Genomic DNA, 14866 nt, shown 5'->3' with positions numbered 1-14866 from the left:
AGAGCAGCTGGACATAGAAATCTCATTTTCTGTAGGTGTGAATTCTGTCAATGGATTCAGTACTTGCATTACTAACTATTAATATCTAAACAGGTTGTGGAAGCATAGTGTACCTTTAGTAGTGACAGGGTCAGACATTGTCTAGAATATCTAGCAAGTAAATGTCACTTTTTAATTATTGGATAAGAAAAAACATCATTCATAAGTATACTTATTTGGGGATAAAAGAGGAAAGTAAAGGTGGAAGAGTAATTCCAGAGTGTAAATTAAAACTGAAGGTTGGAAGTCATGCACTAGTCATGAAAATTTTCTTCTTACTGATAGATTGAGAAAAGTATGCTCACTTTTAAACAGCCCAGCAGTCAGAAGGGCTGGCTGGCCAAAAGTCCTTCTAATTTGGAAAAAGAATGGAGTTACAATCATTTTACTGTGAGTTGTTGTCATAGAGAGCATCATCACCTTCACTCTCCCATCATTATGTATCCTTGCACATCTTGGAAAAAAAGTATGGAGTCATTCTCATTCAAGAAAAGATGACATAGTCTCAGTTTGGATAGAGATAGCAGAGACATGATGGAGGTTTATATGGTTTTATAAAACCATGAAATATGTAGAGAAATTGAATAGGGAAGCACTAGTCACTGTTTTTCTTAGTATAATAATCAGGGAGTACCCAATTTATTTACTAGGCAGAAAGTTTAAAACAAACATAGGAAGTCATTTTTCACACATAATTAGATCTCATTCAAATTAAACTGTGGAACTCATTATCACAGGATGTTGGGGAGGTCAAAAGTCCAAAAGGCTCCAAAAGGCATTAAGAAATTCTCATGGAGACTAGATCCATCAGGGGCTACATAGCAGGATAGCCCAGATGAGACCCACATTTCAGGAAATGTTTACAACTGCTGATTGTCATAAATGAGGAACTCACTCCAGGGAAGTGACCAGGTGTAGCATACTCTATCTACATTAAATTTATATTAAGTGTCTGCTACTGGTCATTGAGAAGCACAAAATAACAGTCACGATGGACAGATGATCTAAATAAACACAGCATCGCTCCTTTCCTGTAAATTTGTTATTTATATGAATGAAAAGTAAACATGGAGTGATTACCATTTTTGACATATTAGAATGTTAAATCAAATTGATTAAAAGAAAATGTAAGGTGCACAGTAAAGATCAGGTGTTCCCTGGACTACCATCAGTAGAATACTGCAGAGGTCCAGTTATCCTCCTGGTTAAGAATTCAAGAGTGAAAACTGTGTTATTTTTGTGGTCCTCAAAAGAAGCATATTTTGAAAGACGTGTCTATTTCTCAGCCTAATTCCATGCAATCAGCTTCCAAAAGTACTGTGTGTCTTTTTCACTCTAGTAGTGATTGACAAGTTTCCTATATCCTTATTGATTTCATCATCTAAATAATTTTCTTTAAAAGCATGTTTTCTTCAAAGATACAGATGACATTTATGAAATACTGATGCAGTTTGGAAAGAAAAAAAAAAAAATTGAAGAAACAGACATTGCTGTATATTGCTATTAGTTCAGGGAGTGTTTTAGTTGCAAAGCAGTATATATATAATTACATGTTTAAAAAATACTATATACTTCAACTTAGAGCACATCATGTTAAAATACAGGCCAAAGGTAAAATAATGTGTCTTAGTAAGGAAATTTCCAGTTCTCCTTACTGTGTTTACAGAAAGAAGTGCTGTGTTTTAACATCAGGCAGGAAAGCAAGTTTCCACAGGCAATGACCTAGAACAAGTAACAAGATGCATTTTGGTAGCCAGCACATGTGGTAGTTCTATTAGCTTGGAGATTTCAAGTAAGAATCCCCCAAATCCAGCTGCACACAGGAGCTGCTTAATTTCGTGTTAGATACATGTACTTTTTTCCAACTCAACAAACTGTGCAAATAATTTGGCTAAGGATTAGATGGTTCCTGGCAATTTGAAGTGCTCCAAGGAACATATGCTAAGTAACTTTCTAGTTTGTTTTGCCTTCTGTGTATTTGAACAATTAAGGAAAAAGAAGAAAATGGAAAAACAACTCATAACTAATTCTGATGAGAAATGTTATTTACAAGTTCTGAGGGCTTGAATTACTGTAACTGTGTCCTGAGACCACCTTTTGATTTTGATAAGCTTATGACATTGTCTTGTTCCTTCATGATTAATTTGGAATATTCTATGATGTAACCACATTAAGATGTAAATTCTTGCAAATTAGGTAGGATTCACTTTGATTAATACTTAGAGATACCATAACAAAACTAAAGCTTTTTGCTGCCATGTCACTAGAAAATAAATAGTTTTACTATTAGGATACTAGCTATTGCTCTGGACAACAGCAGCTATTTGTTTCATAAGTAGATCTGGGTATGCATTACATTTTCATTTGATATCCTGATCTGGCAACAGCAAAGCTAAAGCAGAAGCTGTTACAGAATTAAGTGCAATCAAAAGCATAATTGTTTCAAGGAGCATCACACATGACAATCCATTAACTGAGTTTATACAAGCCCACAAAATACAGATGTTTGTAGCAGATCACATATCCCAAATCTGTTTTGAAGCACATTTTCTACAGGAATGTGTGGTGCATATGGAACCTTTCCAGTATATGTATTACTTGCCCATTCCTATGTTCAGACTAGCCTTTTCTTATTTTCCTCTTCTCACCCTTCCCTCAAGAACACCACAGCTAGAAAATTATATTTCTGATGGAAATGGACTCTTCAATGATGCAAAAGGTCAAAAAAAGGATGCTTTCCCCATCTGTTGCCTATGTTACCTCTGCCTTGATTGGTGAACTGGTGATAAGTGAGTTGGTAACATTAACTCAGTTTTTCTATTCCTGGCCTTGTCTGTTGCTCCTCGGCATCTTTTCAGCTTTGGTTTCTGGTCCATTCTACATCATGTCTTTAACATACCCAGTATTGTAGCCTCTTCATCAAATTACAGGAATCTACAGGATATCTATAAAAATAAGCTTTTTAGGTGCAGAAGGGTAGAAAATAAGTTTCTGCCATCACACGAAATGTGAACATTGTCCATAACTAAAGGGCCCTAAAAAAATGATCAGCAACTTGATCTAACCTCAAGGTTGGCTTTAATTTCCAAGTTGGCCCTTCCTTGAGCAGAGACATGTTATTTTCAGAAGTCCTTTCTAATCCAAATTATTCAATGTTTCTCTGTCCTGCCAGTTTATCCTGGCTACTAACATCTATTTGGCTTCCCCAAATGACATATCTGTTATATATATAATCACTATCTTGTAGAAACATACTCTAAGCTTCAATGAGAATTTATATTTCTGTAACCACTTAAAGAAAACCATGGAGAAAAAGGAAGGTAAAGAGGTACTGCAAAGGTGTTTCTGTCAGTTATAGAAAAGGAAAATTAAGATCATAATAATACGCAAGGACAAAAATGTTGGGAATTCAGTGGAGGAGAGCCTCTTCATAATGGGCCTTCATTGGAGGCATCTGCTTGGCATTTCTTCCACTGCTTCTGTAAAGGTTGTATTCAAATGGGGATGCCAATAAATATGAGGATCTACTCATACAGACTTTTTAAATTCTGGGTCTTACATCCACTGAAAGTTAGGAAGTCAAAATGAAAAAGTCCATTAAAAAATTTCCTGTTAGTAGGTCCTCTCAAGAACAGCAGGAGAGCTTGACAACGAAGTGGGCTGACTGAAATATAATAAGTATGTATTTGCCTGAAGCAGAAGAAGATCTGGAAGTGTGAAGGCTGTAGGTTATCTAGGGAATCTGAAGCAACTCTGGCAGGAGAGAGGGAGTGTGGCTGCTCCTCAGTCAGGAAATGCTGCTTGCTTAGCCTCAGCAGCCAAGGCCAATAACTGATTTCTATCTTGATGACCTGCAAGGAATCTCCCCTACTGATTTGAAAAATGTGCCCTAAGGCCCCTTCTTCTTCTTTAAAGTGGTGCTTTTACATTTCAAAGAGCAGTGCTTCTGGAACTCAGTGCTGAGGAAGCTGCAAGAATGATCTGCTGACTTGTGAAGTATCAGAAAGTGCCACTGCAAAGGGCCTGGAGTCCACTTAGAGAAAAGCTGCCAGGGCTCATCTGAATCACAGACTACTCCACCACATTGCTAACCCACCTAAGGATTGATGGTTCTGCTGGGACTAAAAGTGAGCAGATCAGAATGCACTAGAGCCAGAGGCTGACGCTGTATTCTCCTCAACTCTCCTCAGTGTATGAAAAGGCTAGACTATGACTGACCTCTTTTGGATAATAGGAGCTATACACACGCTTTCAGGGATAGAAGGACAAAATAAAAGCAGTTAGTAGAAGAAGGAGAAAATATACCCAGTTTATGTGCATACCTATTCTGGTAGCACTTTGGCTTCCTTCTTTAGGCTACAAAGAGACTGCTACATAGACATGCTGTAGCACCCAAAAAGAAAGGAAGGGAACTTTTTGGATACAGTCATCTGAAACTCTTGAAGAAATTTCAACAATTGAGGATAATTGACTAAAGTGACATGAGAGTCAGAAAAAAAAAAAGGTAATTTGTCAGGTTGATGAGTATCTTACATCTTAAACTTCATCCTAAACTAAGGAGTCCTAGCAAAATCTGGAAGCCTTCATACCTTCAAAATAATAATCCAATTAGAATAAGGAGATTTCTTGGATATAACATTAACAAAGATTCCACTTATTCAGAAATAAAATACAATAGGAAGATGATTTAGGTGTTACCTGTAAATATATGCATATATGGGATAGAGGTAAATAGCAACAACATTTATGATAAGGATTACAGTGATTGTCCATAGATAGTTGAAACCAGTGGGAGCTCTGAAATAGAAAGGCAACATTAAAACTAGTTAGCTAATGGTTTATTGACATTCCCAACCAGGTAAGTTAGTAACTTCCCCGAACAACAAGGTCAGCTGGGATGGAGCTGGCAATGTCTAATCTGATCAACTGTCTTGGTGTCTAAAACGTGGTGTTTATATGTGCCTATATGCACATGTCTTAGTGAGAAGGTCTCTGGATTGTTTTCACTTCTGAACTAAAGCCAGCAATTATTTGGGAGATTATGCTTTTTAATTATTTGGCATGATTATTAATCATCATTCCAGGGAGTTTTCCAGCTATTCACTGACACAAAAACACTCACTGGCAGTATTTTACTTTCTAGTACAAATTCAGCCAGAGAGAAGGATGCATCTTGCCTATTTTTAATATAACTCCAGTGTAGATGCTGCTCCCAACATAGTAATCCTTAGTTCGCCATAAATGAGAATAGGTTCTTTTAGAAAGGATTTAATTTGGACATTTGCACTAAAATAAGAAAAAATCACACTCTATTTCTCTCTCCTGACTACAGATTATTAGTTCAGGTACAAATGTCTGCAATGTTAATCTCTACATGTGGTCAGATGTATTTCACACAGAAGAGAAATGGCCAAAGTGCAAATCTGGAATACAAAACATAATGGCTGTTTTTTTCCTGAAACAGGCAGAAGTGACTCAAGAACTAGAAGCTAGAAAGCAATTCTTGTTAGTGTGACCATGAAATCACCAAGTCATTTGATACCAATACTCATTGTATTGATTTCACAGTATTCCTGCAATTTAGCAATGCCATTTCAAATTACAATCATGTTTTCTTTAAACTTGCCAGTTGTCTTCTGAATACATCTTGTTTTTCTAGAGTGACAAGTACATGCCACACATGAAAATTTAGACAGGCACTAGCCCCAGAAGAAGCTGATTTCACCTCAATAATATTTCACCTTAAGGGCCTGCTACCAGATAGACTTTTTTTGACTGAAAGTCTCTGTAGACTTTTCTATCCATCTCAAATACTTATTAATTTGTTCATGACAGTCCAAGGTGGGGCAAAATAAAAGCCTACATAAGAACAGTTTTATCATAAAGGCTATTTCCCTTTGTCCACTGTACTACTTATTCTATCAAGGAACTATATTAACTTAGTATTATATTTATCACTATATTAATATAATATAATTATGATATCATATCATATCATATCATATCATATATAATGTTACTATATTTATATAATTGACAAGCAGTTACTTGTATTTTTATCAATTCACTATTTTCTCAGCTAATAAACCTCTCTTTAAACTACTTTTTCTACTATGTAAAATGTAATTTCTTCACCTTTTACCAGTTACCAAAGATTCTTTGGCCCTCCATGAATTTCCCAAGAACACAATGAATCAAAAATTGCTTCATCTTGCTCCCAAAGTAAACTCTATAGTCTCATATAATATATTATCTAAATATTCACTAACTGACCTTTCTTCTTTTGTATCCCATATTCTTAACAATGTCAACCATAGTAAGAATTTTAATAAAACATTTAGGTTTAGACAAACTTTTTATTAACCTGTTTTAATTTTTGTCTCTTGAGAATTTGAAGTCTATTTGAATCTTCTTTTTTCTTATCTTACACATGTGTACATATGCCTCACACTTTTTCTCAAGTTTAGAACACAGACATATGCCTTTTTCTGCTTTGAGTGAGATTTCTTCAATTTTCCAGTCATTGAAGAATACTTCATATTTATTCTATCTTACTAGATTTCCCCTTTTCTACTACATCAATATGTTTTCAGGCATATTCTCAAGGCACAGAGAATATTCCTTATATTTAGAGACAAAATTATGCTGCCTTAAGTATATAATTTAAGGTGTTTTGTGCTGCACAGTGAAATACAGAATAAATATGAAGGGTTTATTCTTTCAGGAAGCTATCTGAGACATTCATAATGCATTTGACTTGGATGATATCATTACCATTTTATAGTATATAGGGACTGTGTAACACAGAAGTCTCAAAATAATCCATGGAGAAAATCTTGTTTACTATTTTTATGCTTTCAACAGGAAGTATAAAAATATAACAAAGTATGGTTTGGGGAGGAAATAGGAAAAAAAAACAAACAAAAACCAACAGAAATTTCAAGCAAAACAAGAAATAGCCATGTGACTGCCAACATCTAGGCAAAAATCCATGAAAAGTGTCTAAGGAGTTTCCTGGGTAATTAATAGGACAAGAATCAAAATACAGCCACAGAAATAACAAGCAGAGTGCACATTCAGTACCAGTGGAGAAGAGAAAAATTCCTCTCTACTCTCTCCAGATCTCCTTCTCCTTTAACTTGGTTGAGAACAATTGAACAGGATCCATTAATAAATAAAATAGCTAAATATGTTATCAGGCATGATGCAGAATTTTGAACAGGAAGTTAGGATATTAGCAAAAGGAAAAAATAAGTATCAATAAATAGCAGAAGAAGAAGAAAATAAAAAATACTCCAATTAAGAAAACAGTTTAAGTAACTAAATAAACTTTTAACTAGAGGGGAAAAGATAACCAGAACAAGAAAAATAAATAATAAGAATGTAGCTAAGGATGATCTTTGGAATGGAGTATGACTGAATTTTCAAAGCTCCTCAGCAAGATCCCTTGCCAAGATAAAAGAAATTATCATGCACTAAGACTAAAAAACTTCCAGGAGATTAGTAATTGGTTAAAAGACAGAAAGCTAGGCAGAAAGAAATAGATGGCAAGAGTCTGTTCTCAGGTTTTTTTTGATGCTCCATATTTTCAGAAGTTATCTGAAATATGGATAACTGTTGCAAAGTTGGCAGATGGTAGAAATGTATTCAGGATAATCAGCTCTGATTATGAGACTGGATGGATAGGGCAATAAGCAGTTTTCACTAGAAAGTGTTACAAGCAATTAAATACCCTGAAGATGAAAACCATTTTCCAGTAAGTGAAAGCCTATGGATGTAGGGGAAAAAGAATTCCTAGATACAGATACAGAAAGGTGGGTCTGAATTTCTTGTAACATTTCACAGGCCTCAGAGCTGCTTTGATTATATTTGTGAAAACAATAATTTAAAGCAAGCTCAGGCACAGCTTAAAGTCAAGTATTATTTGGGATTACTACCAAGGAGTAGTAGTAAACTAAGTAGTAAAGGAGGAAAACACATCAAAAACCAGTAAAAACAGTACAGAAAATGAAAAAAACCCACTGCACCATGCCATGGCATCGCACTTTTCAGGAGATCATCCAGCTAGGAAAAGCTCAGAAAAAAAAGAGAGTGTAATGATGACATGGAAGGACTCTTGTACAAAAGTAGATTAAGAATAGAAAAAGAGGTATTTGAGGGAAAATGTAGTAGTGATCTACAAAATCCTTTAGAGTATGAAAAAACTGAGTTTAATTCAGGTTTTAGAAAATTGAGGTCCGGTGAGGAGTCCCTACCCAGTTTGGAGAAAATCTGGAAGACGAATGAGGAAATTAACCATTTGAGTGAGAAACTGAACAGAAGTAAAACAGTCTTTGCTTTTTTTGGTCACAAAAATGTGTTTCATTGTCCTACATCTCTTGCTTTGGCAAAAGAAAAAATGAGACAAAAAAAAAGAGGATGAAGAAAATAGCTACCCTTTCCAACTATTAAACCTAATTGGTTTCCATTTCATGCAGATTCTGTCACACAATTAAATAATAAGTAATTATATGTTTATGTATGGAATTTCTCAGGTAGTTTTTTTGTGCTATGTTCTTTACCAAAAGTTTGGGCTAAAGCAGAGAATGAGGCTTTCAGCCTTCTGACTGCCTTTTTAAATATCTCCCATTTGTATACACATACACATTTTATTCTTTTGTTTGTAATGGGTTTATTTGCCTTGTGGGCTTCTTCCCCCTACCTCCTTATTCTCTTTCTTTTGTGTCTTTTTACTTCAAAAGCTTTGTTTGACTTTCCAGGAATGAAAAAATATACAAAGCTGTGAAACAAAGGAAACATAACAATTTAATATTCCTTCAGGATGGAATTGTATGAGGAATTTTATAGGAGGGCAATTATAAACCTCTGTATGGAGCTTTCTGTCTTTTATGTGTGTAGTAATTTTGGGCATTCATTTGGGCCCAAGACCAGGACTGGAACTGGCCCAACCCAAAAAACAACTAATTGAATGTTTCAGTCAAAAGCTGTGATACTAAAATCCCCCTTAGTGTGCCACTGCCAGATGCAAAGAGCAGCCCAGCCTCAGTGCTCCACACCTTCTCCTTTGAAGTATTTAGACAGCAGTGAAACTTCCTCTAAAAAACAGATGTGAAGCTGGTCTGGTGCCTGCATTCAATCCTTATCTCCACCATTCATGTGAAACCAAGAAGGTTTTGGCACAAAACAACTCTTCTGTGACAGGGTCTGCTCCTGGCCCAGCTACCTCCAACTATCTCAGGTGCCCCTTGAGGGTACCATGCTCTCAGAGCTTCCCACTCTACTCCAGGAGAGGGGCAGAAATTCCCCCTGCTCCACTGCATGTGCTGTCAGTTCAAATTCTGGTTGTGTGGGGGGGGGCATGACGGCAGCGGTTTCAGCCCAAAGCCCACTCAGTGGGCTCCAAGATGCAGCACAGAATGTGCCAGGAGCCCTCTGACACCAGGAAACTGGAGAAACTTGGCACATGGCTTATTTCTCATTCAGAATGCCTGGTCTGGGATGTACCCTGCAGAAATCCTGCCATGACCCTTGTTTGAGCATTTCCACTGAAGCCAGGTCTGCCACTTACAACCTCTCTCAAAGCAGAGCAGCCCATCTGCAGGAGGTCACACCCAGGCACCTGGGGAAACAGCCAGGAATCAGGGAGGAGTTTCAGCCCTCTTGGCTTGAGACACTCAAGCTCCCAGCCAAAACACCAACGTAAAGATTACCCAGGAGTGCTTTCTTTAACTCATGCTGCTCTGTAAACTTTTCCACCAGGGAGGGAGCACAACACCACCACAGGGTGGTCTGACTTTTAAAGACATTTTACCTGCAGTCGGTTCACTTCACATCCTGTTTCTGTAGGCAATGGGCATTCACACACCTGTGAACTTCTCTGGGGGCAACAGTAGCATTTCCACTTTCCCACACAACCTCTGTGCAGGTGCCCCACAGCTGCCCCACATTTCCCTCCCTCCTGCCCCTTTCAGCCAAACCAAACCCTTCAGTTTCAAGCAGAAATCAAATATTCTCATATTTGGTGTTCTGGATGAGTGTTTTCAAACATAGCCCACTTTATAGGAAAGGGAAATTACAGTCATACTGGTGTGTACCAGGAGAAAATTTCACAAGCCTAAATTCAGATGTGACTAATGGGATGGTTGCTCTGCTCCCCTCCCTAGCACTGAGGGAGGGAATTGGATTCTTCAGTGCAGAATCCAAGGCTGATCCTTCCCTAAGTCTTTCCCTCTCAGCAGCTCTTTACTAGTTTAGGAAATCCAGGTACCTCATCCAGGGCTCTAAGGCCAGCTCTAGAGACTACTGGCTGTGCTGGATCTGACTAAATCCCCTTTTAGCCCTTAAACCCCTTCATGCCAGCTCCCTGAGCAATTATGCACACTCTTAGAGTGTTGTGATGAGTGAATCCAGAGAATTTTCAGTAGTTTCCTGAGTGCTCAGTGTCACAATGAGGGGAATTTCAAGCCTTGTCTTCAGTCAGTCTGGAAGAAATACCTGTTTCAAATTAAGATCAACTCTTGCCTTCTGAGGGCATCCAATTCATTAGTGATGGGCTGAGGCTAATGCATTTACTCATACTATAAAAATATTAATTCTCATTTCAAAGGACTAATAAATATCTGGCTATTGATTTACATCCTCCCTTAATTTGAAGAAAATTCAGTTGGAAAAGAGCATGATAGCTTTCTCTACAAAGACAAGTATTCCTTGATCTGGAATTTACTTTCTTGACTGGACAGACATTTATTCCAATGAGGAACAGAGGAATTAAATCTGTAGTGTTCCTTTAGCTGGAACTCTGCAAATGGTAGAGGCTCTGCTTTTTCTGAATAGTTTTTTGCATATTCTTTTCCTCTCCAAATTCTGAGTTATTTTTGATTACAAAAGAATACACTCAGCTTTTAGCAACATGGAATCCTAAGCTGCTACTGTCCTTCAGCCAACATTTCTTCACATGTATTGATTTGGATTTCATCTTGTGTTAAATAAGCTTTCAAATGAGAAAGATATTGCACAGACAACTTGATCATGCATACTAACACTGAATATATACATTTTAGAACTGAATGAAAATTGCTGAACTGCTCATAAATGTTTGTGCCTTACATTAATGAGCTGTATCTATTTTCTCTTCTGAATGAAATCCATTCTTAGATACCATGAATAAACACAAGACACTTAATCTTTGACTTGGGTGCAGGACTGAGCTTCAATCATTTTAAACAACTTGAGAAGTGAGTTTGATGGTAAAGTACATAATTCACTGAATATGCACAGAAAGGTGAGCTTTAGAGAGCTGAGGCAGAACTGCACTGAGTGCAGTAAAGGTGAAATTTTATTCCTCAGGATCTAAGGAAATACCTGGGTTTTGCACCTCCTGTTTACAGGACCACTGCAAGCACAGCAGAAGATACTGAAGTTGAAGGAAGATGTGGTTAAAGACTGCCATGATATTTAACAAAAGCAGAAATGTAGTCAAAAAGAAAAAGAAATAAAACAGAAAATGAAAGTGAGATTAAAGAAAAAAAGTCCATTTCAGATGGAGGGGAAAAAACCAAGAAGATTCACTGATGAGTTACCATCAAAATATTACCACAAGGTTTCTCAAGCTTTTGCCAGTGTGAATGTAACACAAAGACATCCTTTAGGCAATGATGTCATTGTGACAAAAACTTGTGTTAATCTACTTCTATTTTGAGCCATATAAAATTTGCTTTGTTATGACAGACACTGCCTGAGTTGATATACCAAAAAGTAAGTTTCCTATTTATTATCTACTGCATCTACAAGTTAAAGGAACACTGATAGTAACTTTTAATACCTGTTTGCTTTTGCCAGTTGGTATTTTGTGGGTACCACCAGTAGCTGTTTTTGTATGAGCTCAGTGGAATGTACACCTGTTGGCAGGCACCTCCAACAAATACAAGCGTGTACAAAAATATGATTCATAATTTAGCAGTGAGCTAGTTACAGTGAATACTGAACAGTAAATGACTCCTGAACACCGAGTTATCCTGAGGAATAATGAACTGCCCTGGAGAAAGCTGCTGGCTGCTGGATTCCTGAGTGCAACATACACCCTGGTGCAAGAGAAAAAAATTAAGTATAGGGGATTTTATGAATGTCAGTTCAGCCCCTTCCTCAAGAAGGCAAAGTAACCCTGCTCCTGAGCACAGACGGCTTTGGATATTCAGTACAAGATTTATGTGACCACAACACACAAAGCCACATTCTTGCTCCTCAGTTCTAAGTTTGGTGTTTTGTTGTTTTTTTTTTTTTTCTAACGAGCATCATAAAAGGACTAATGTGTATATAAAAAAATCTTTAAACTTTCATAACACAAATACTGTTAAGTGCTAGCATTTGCTTGCCAATTTCCAGAGCAGGAGTTAGATAGTATCAGGGTGAGACAGTTATTATGATCCCTTGAATTCTCATCCAGACCTTTGGTCCCAGCTGTCAGGGTTTGCTGGTGCTCATTGCTGACACATTCATCATGAGCTTTCACTTTTGGGAGATCTGTCACTTTGTATCAAGAGGGGTGTAATACCCACAGTGCACTTTCCCGTAAGTTTATTTTGAGAAGGACAAGAAGCACAGTTCCATCAATACATATTGTATTAAAGTGAAGGAGTAAAGTGGATGACCTTTTCCTTCCTCTTAATTTGCTACCCAGATTCCTGTACTGCTTTAGCCATTTCTTTTCCTCAGGAGCCATCTTGCCTACATTAAAGGTAGCTATTCATTCCCACATCAGTAAGAATCTTGCATATCTTGAAGAACCATGTCCCAGTTAGAAGAGAGCTTTTTTTCCTCCATCTCTCATGTAGCAATATATTTTTCAATGGTTCAGTAGTGTTATTTATTTGAAACACAGTTTCTCTGCATTATTGCTTTTTTTTGCATTATATCCAATGCATCCTTTTGATGTGTCCCAGAGATACCATGGTGTTTTTTCATGTTTTAAAAAAAGGAAAATCAGAAAACAACAAATTAAACATTCTTTGGAGTTATGAGCTTCCAACATGAGAAAGATATTTTGGAAGCATTAAGGACGTATGATGCAGCAGTGAAATGGCTAAATCTTCTGATTTAGCATTCTCACCTACCTTTTCCTTAAGTGGACAAACACTACATACTTTTACAAGCATAAAATTGGGGAAAAGTGTCAGAAAATCAATACAGAGCACTTTAGTTCTTTAAGCCTATGATGGACAACCAGGGAGCTTTAACCTTCCAATATACCTTCAGGAGAGGTAGCTGAGTGGCCAGATATGACTTCTGGAAAAACATCTAGTGATTGTATTTTGTGCCAACAAAGAAAACCATAACACAGAATAATACAATATACTGAAATGTCACCAGAATATTTGTTGATACAAAAAAGCACTTTCATGCAAATACTGGGAGAGGGAAGATGTCTGTAGAAAATAAAAAAAAAAAAAAAAAAAAAAATCAGGAATCATAAAGTAATGATTTTCCTATTGTATAAATGGACTTAAATTCTCCAAGATACTTAAATGATGTCCTCTATGAGAAAATCCTACTTATCAACAGAAGAAAATAACCCACAATTTTTTTTTTAGCGTTAATTCAACTTTTAAACATTTTAATAGCATCCCAGAAGGCAATAGCTCTTAGAAGGGTTTATGGTCTCTGCTGACTATGGATTATTAGGTATTTTGATTTATCATCTATGTGTTCCACCTACAGGAAAAACTTAGGGTATCTTTTCACAGAAGTTTGATTCAATTCATGTGAGCCATAGTGACAGACCCTGACAGTGTTCATTGCCAGGACAGTCAGATGTGCTGAAATTTTATTTTAATGCACATTGAGTTTTCACAGAAATGAGGTTCTCTACTTCTGAAAGATGCATAGCTAGCAATTCTCAGCTCCTCCTCTGAAAGGCCCATCAACCTTGACATACGAGCTGCTCCTGAAACTGACAATGATGCTTTGGCTCTGAAGCAGTAGAAGGACAGAAGTAGTTCAGTTCTTACAAGACTAGATTTCCAGTCTAGAAACACAGGATACCATGCACAGGGCCATGGACAAGCTTGAGAAGTGGGCCCATGGCAATCTCATGAGGTTTAATGAGACCAAGTGCAAGGTGCTGCACTTGGGTTAGGGCAATCCCTGGTATCAATCCAGTCTGAAGGACGAGCAGATCCAGAGTAGCCCTGATGGGAAGGACCTGGGGGGTGCTGGTGGATGAGAGGCTGGCCTGGTAATGTCAACTTGCAGCCCAGAAAGCCAACCCTGTGCTAGGCTGCACCAAAAGCAGCTTGACCAGCAGGTTCAGGGAGGGGATCCTGTCCCTCTGCTCTGCTCCGGTGAGACCCCACCTGCAGTGCTGCATCAGCTCTGGGGTACCCAGCACAGGAAGGACAAAGACCTGCTGGAGTGAGTCCAGAGGAGGGACATCAAGATGATCAGAGGATAAGAGCACCACTCTTATGAAGAAAAATTAAGAGAACTGGAATTGTTGGGAAGAAATACTGTCAGGCTGGTGAAGCACTGCAAAAAGTTGCAGAAATAGAGAAATTGTGGATGCCCCATCCCTGACAGTGTTCAAGGACAGGCTGGATGGTCTAGTGGAAGGAGATGTCCCTGCCCATGGCTGGAGGTTGGAACTAGCTGATCTTTAAAGTCCCTTCCAACTGAAGTCACTTTATTATTTTATGCTTTTATTTTTTTAATTTTTATTCGTAGGACCATGATATCTTTCAGTTAAAAAAATGAAGAATTGAAATGATACATACACACACACACATACATAGATACATACACACATATACACACACTATATATACATGTATATGTT

Source organism: Parus major, chromosome 3 (genome assembly GCF_001522545.3).
Source record: "Parus major isolate Abel chromosome 3, Parus_major1.1, whole genome shotgun sequence".
Lineage (NCBI taxonomy): Eukaryota > Metazoa > Chordata > Aves > Passeriformes > Paridae > Parus > Parus major.
The sequence above is the reverse complement of the archived record's forward strand: the minus strand, read 5'-3'. Positions refer to the sequence as shown.